This window comes from Tupaia chinensis, unplaced genomic scaffold, assembly GCF_000334495.1.
Source record: "Tupaia chinensis unplaced genomic scaffold, TupChi_1.0 Scaffold000258_1, whole genome shotgun sequence".
Lineage (NCBI taxonomy): Eukaryota > Metazoa > Chordata > Mammalia > Scandentia > Tupaiidae > Tupaia > Tupaia belangeri.
In genome coordinates, this window is record NW_006159738.1 from 2,495,321 (window position 1) to 2,501,492 (window position 6,172).

The 6,172-nt window shown below is 40.8% G+C and overlaps 1 protein-coding gene across 1 annotated transcript in view; it reads left to right on the top strand.

Annotated features, from left to right (window-relative positions):
- The first annotated feature begins 22 nt into the window (after nt 1–22).
- Nucleotides 23–6,172, top strand: part of IFT81 (intraflagellar transport 81) — a 165,735-nt gene continuing 159,585 nt past the window's right edge. Inside the window, exon 1 of the mRNA XM_014588119.2 lies at nt 23–157. The gene's annotated coding sequence lies outside the window, so the exon portion shown is untranslated. The remainder of the gene's footprint in view (nt 158–6,172) is intronic.

The window sequence follows — 6,172 nt, forward strand, 5'->3', positions numbered from 1 at the left end:
TGGATGAATGGCCCTGCCGGAGGGCTTGGCCGAGGCGGCTTCGGGAGGGGAGGACCTCCCTCTTGGGGTCGATTGCCTCTCCGGAGCGGACCGAGGAGCAGACACCCCCTTCCCGGAGGACCGAGAGGGCAGAATCTCTCTGGGAAGTTCGGGCCAGGTGGGAGCAAGTGACCTCTAGGGTACCGAAGTCGGGTTGGGGTGACATGCGACACCCCCACCCCAGAGGGCCTAGGAGATCTGAGTGACTTCTGAGAGGACCCGGGGCCCTGCAGAGCAGGCATCCCGCAGGAGGTCCACACCAAGCTCTGGGGAGAACCCAGGTGTCAGGTATTTAAGGAGCCCCTGGGTTGGACCCACACACCGTATAAAAAGCTCTTGGAATGGACGCTTGGCCACAGCCCTGCTCCAGTATAGGCTACGTAGTTGCAGCCCAGAGAGAAAGGGGCCAAGCTTTCCACTGAGAAAGTGTTCATCCTAACTCTAGGGAGAACTAATAAAGGGAGAGTGGGGCAACACCAGTTCATCTCTTGAATACCGTTTTTAACGTATGTTTGCACAACTCCTTCAGGTGTATTTTCATAGATAAGTGTATTTAGCTTCACTAAAGCATTCAACAAATGTTAATAAGCACTTTTCACATGCCAGGTGCTGTCCAGTCAACAGAACAAGCAAAACATCCTACCTTCATGCAGTATGAATCCTAGCAGATAATTGTTAAAAAATTTAATTTGTTAAAATAAATTGAGCAGTGCTCGCTTCAGCAGCACATATACTAAAATTGGAATGATACAGAGAAGATTAAAAAAAAAAATTGAGCAGGGACCAGCAGGTGGCGTGGTGGTTTAAGGGCGCTGGCCTCACCCATGGCTGACTGTGGTTTGAGTCCCGATCTGGTGGCTTATCTCACTTTCTCACGCTCTCACTCTGTCCCTCTCTAGTCAAATTTAAATAAGTAGTTTTAAAAACCATTCTTTAAAAAAATAAATAAATTGAACTGTAGTGATAAGACCCTGCTACTTCATGTTGAGGCCACCTGGAAGACCTGGGTTCCATTCCCAGGCCTTCCTAAAAAGCTGGATGCAGTGGCACCTGCTTGTAGTCTTAGTTACTTGGGAAGCTGAGGCAAGAGAACAACAGACTATCTTTAAAAAATTTTTTTAAATTAGTAATTATAGTCAGTGCTGTGCTTTTTCATTTTCACACTACAGGTTGAGCATTTTTAAAAACTTTAATTTATTATTATTATTATTTTAAATTGTTACAGGGCATATGCCCTCACCAGAGAGAGATAGAGAAAGAGACAGAAGGAAAGTGAGAAAGCAAGCCATCCGGTCTGGGACTCAAACCATGATCAGCTATATAGGAATCCAGTGTCTTAACTACCATGCCACCTGCTGGCCCCATCTTTTTTAAGATTTTTTTTTTTTTTTTACTTTTTGCTACAGGGTGCTTGCATTTGTTGGGGGGCAGAGAGGAGAGAGAAACTGAGAAAACATCCCTTAGGGAAATGGCTATTCTGCAGTTCCTTCTCCATTCTCCTCTCAGGATTTTTGGGCATGCACACACAAACACCCAGTATGTTTTTCAAGCACCAAGCATGTTTTTCAAGCAGCGTTCTTGATGCTAAGGATATGGAGGTAAACAGAAGTCTCAAAATGTAGGTTGGTGCAAGTAGTAGGGACTAAATTCTATATAGAAAGGGAAAAGTCAGTTGCTAAATCCTCGTTGAAAGAGGACTCAAACATGTCTTTCCTTGGACTGGCTCCATAGTGTACTGGTTAATGGAGCTGGATCCCACTTGGCAAACTGCAGTTCAAATCCAGACTCCAGAGACTTGAAAAAGATTCTGGCATGTGTGCCTTAAATCTTGATAGGCTAGAGAAATGGAGAAGTAATTGCAGAGTAATATCTGTCTCTCTCTCATTTTATCTCTGGTAAAATTCTCTGTCCTCTTGCAATCAAACAAAGAGAAAGAAAATGTTTTAAGAATGAAAATTGGGATGCCAGCAGGTGGCATAGTTGTTAAGGTGCTGGATTCTCACATGGCCAACTGTGTTTTGAAAATCATGCCAGGTGCATCGGGTGCATGTGTGTCATGCCCAAAATCCCAAGAGGAGGATGAAGGAGAAAGGATTGTAATGCCATCCCCCTGGGGGGGGGTGTCTATTTCTCACTTTTCTTCTCTGTCTCCAGTGAGTGCATGTACCCAATGGCAGAAACCTTGAGAAAGAAAGAAAGGAAGGAAGGAAGGAAGGAAGAAGGAAAACATTCTTCCAGCCCTTGTTAATGCTTACTCCATAGTAATGAGTTGGGCCCAGTCCTTGCAAATTCTAAATTTAAATGGCTTGCTTGCATTTTGGAATGAGGTCAGTTAAGAGAAATGTATAAATACAAGTTTTTCTAAGTTACCTATTGGTAACATATTATTAGGCCCAATAATAGAAATTGATCCTGAAACGTAATTTCAAAAAGAAACATTTCATTTACATCATTGGCCTTAGTTGATCTCTTATTTTTAGAGAGATTTTTTTTGCTATAGGGTACCTGTACTCACTGGTGAAACAGAGAGATAAAGCATCATTGGCCTTAGTTGATCTCTTATTTTTAAAGAGATTTTTTTGCTATAGGGTACCTGTACTCATTGGTGAAACAGAGAGAGAAAGAGAGAGAGTGAGAAATCCCCCCCAGGGGGATGGCCACATCACAATCCTATCTCCATTCTTTCAGGATTTGGGGGTATGCATGCATATATGCCAGTGTGAGTTGTTTTTTGTGTTGTTGTTGTTGTTGTTTGTTTGTTTTAAGAGATTTTTACTATAAGGCGTGTGCACTTACTGGAGAAACAGAGACAGAAAGTGAGAAATCATCCCCCAGGGGGATGGTCACATTGTAATCCCTTCTCCAGTCTCCTGTCAGGATTTTTGGTTGCATGTGCGCACACAAACACACACACACACACACACACACAACTAGCATGAGTTTTTTTGTTTTTTTTTAAAGAGATTTTTACTATAGGGCATGTGTGTCTATTGGAGAGACAGAGACAGAAAGTGAAAAATCATCCCCCAGGGGAATGGTCATGCCATAATCCCTTTTTCTCCACTTTCCTATCAGGACTTTTGAGCGCACACACCCAGTGTGAGGTTTGTTTTTTGTTGGTTTTTTTTTTTTTTTTTTTAGAGAGAGATTTTTGCTATAGGACACGTGTTCATTGGAGAGACAGAGACAGAGAGACAGAAAGTAAGAAATCATCCTCCTGGGGGATGGCCATGTCGCAATTCCTTCTCCATTCTCCTCTTGGGATTTTGGGCATACACACATATGTGCGTAGCATGAGTTTTAACCTGCCAGGCCTGGGACTCCAGTCATGGTCGACTATGTGGGAGTCCAGTGACATAACCATTATGCCATCCGCTGGTCCTGTTGTGTGAATTTTAAACTACCAGGTCCAGGATTTGAACCAAGCTCGACTATGTGAGCATCCAATGAAGTAGTCATTACACCATCTGCTGATCCCAGTTTCTCTTTTTTAAGGACTTTATTGAGGTATAATTGACACATAATAAACTGCACATGTTTAAAGTATACAATGTGATACGTTTGTTATATGTCCACACTCATAAAATCATCACTAGAATCAACACAGAATTTATCCAGTGTACCTGCCAGAACAATCTAAGTACATATAAAGTGAAAGTACTTGCTGGTTAGTTGGGCATTTCAAATGCATACATTCTTGTCACATTCACTTGCTTTTTTGTTGTATGGTTGACTGAGTCAGTTATTAAGTAACCTTGAGAATTAGTTCTAAAAGAAACACGATTGCAATAAAGGTGCCAAGACTGCAATGAAGGAAGAACAGTCTTCAAAAGATGGTACTGGTGGGGAACCAGCAGTTAGCGTAATGGCTATGTCGCTGGACTCCCACGTAGTCAACCGCGGTTTGTGTCCCGGACCCGGTGGCTTAAAATTCACGCCGGGCATGTGTGCGTGCGTGCCCAAGATCCCGAGAGGAGAATGGAGGAGAAGGGATTGCAGCGTAAAGAAAAAAAAAAAAAAAGATGGTACTGGTACACTTGGATTTCCACATGTAAAAGAATTGAAATTGAACTCCTACCTCGTACTGTATTATAAAAATTAACTTAATGAGATCAAAGATTTAAGTATAAGGGCTAAAAGTAAATCTGTTACATGAAAAGTCCAAATCTTTGTGACCTTGGATTAAGCAATAGGTTTTTAGATATGACACTCAAAGCACAGGCAACAAAAGAATAAAACAGTTAAATTGGACAACATCAAAATGTAAAACTTGGGCGTTCACGTGGCATGGTGGTTAAGATGCTGGACTCCCACGTGGACAACTCTGTTTCAAGTCCTGGACCTAGCAGCTTGCTTGCTTGCTTTCTTGCTTGCCTTTTTTTTTTTTGGTTTCTTTTTTATTTTTTGTCTCTTAATTTTTTTTATTATTTTTGTCTCTTTAAAATGTTTTTTTTTTTTTTTTTTTTTTTTTAATTTTTTTTTTTTTTTTTTTTTTTTGCAGTTTGTTTTCTAACTTTACCTCTCTCTCTGTTTCTGGTGAGTGCATGTGCCCTATAGCAAATTAAAATAATAATAATAATAGTAAATGAAATTAAATACATTATTTTTTAATATAAAACTTTTGTGCTTCAGAGAAACCATCAAGAAAGTGAAAAGACAGCCCTCAGAATAGGAAAAATATCACAAATCATATATTTAATAAATATTCACATATATTTCACAAATGTGGAAAATATTCACAAAACATACACTGTCCTGAATATCTTAATAAAATGACAACCCAGTTTAAAAACGGGCAAAAACATTGAAAAGACACTTTTCCACAGCAAATGTACAAATGGTCAAGAAGGATATGAAAAGGTTCAATATCTTTAGTCATCAATAAAATAAAAAATTCACAATGAGATGCCAATTTATTCTCTCCAGCATGGCTATAGTAAAGAAGATGGAGGGCCAGCAGGTGGCATGGTGGTTAAGGCACTGGACTCCCACATGACTGAACACTGTTCTAGTGTGGTACCTACTGACTTTCTCTCTCTCTCTCCCTCTCTCTGATCAAACTGGAAAATAATAATAAAGTTTAATAAAATAATTCTTTAAAAAAAGAAGATGGACACTCAAAGAGTTGGCAAGAATATGGAGAAATTGGAACCATTACACATTACTGGTGGGAACTTAAAATGGTGCAGCCATTTTGGAAACTATTGGGTCATTGGAAAAGTCATGACTTTTTTCTATGCAAAATTCGTCATGACCTTTCTGGTGACCCAATAGTTCAGAAATTCCTCAAAATGTCAAACATAAAATTACCATATGACCTGTTGGGAAATTCATGCTGTATTTTTATATGATAAACAGAAAAATAGATCATGACTTTCCCAACGACCTAATAGGTATTTACTCTGGGATTAAAAAGACAACAAAATATCTTCATGTGAAAGCTTTTACTTGAGAGTTCATAGTAGCACTTTTTGTTTTTGCTTTATAATTATTTTTATTTATTCATTTATTTTAATTTGACCAGAGAGAGGGAGAAAGAGAGAAAGCAAGCCACCAGGCCTGGGACTCAAACCGTGGTTGACCATGTGGGAGTCCAGTGCCCTAACCACCCCACTAGCTGCTGGCCCCCCGAAAGCATGCCACTAGGTCCAGGACTTGAACTGTAGTCTGCCATGTGGGAGTGTCCGGCACCTTAACTACCATGCCATCTGTGGGTTGCATTTTTTTAAAGATATTTTTTGTGTACTCACCAGAGAGGCAGAGAGAGAAAGAGAGACAGACAGACAGAAACCAAGAAATCATCTCCCAGGGATGATGGCCATGCCACAGTCCCTTCTCCTTCGTTCTCCTCTGGGGATTTTAGACGTGTGTGCACATATAGACACACCCCTGGTGTAAGTTTCAAGTCTCTGGGTCCGGGATTTGAGCCACAGTTGGTCATGTGGGAATCCAGCAATGTAACCATTACACCATCTGCAGGTCCCACAGCAGCATTCTTATTAGTCACAAAATGGGAGACCAGCAGTGGGTGTAAGGACTATGTCGCTGGACTCCCATGTAGTTGACCATGGTTTAAGTCCCAGACCCGGTGGTTTGAACTCAGGCTGGGTGTGTGTGTGTGTGTGTGTGTGTG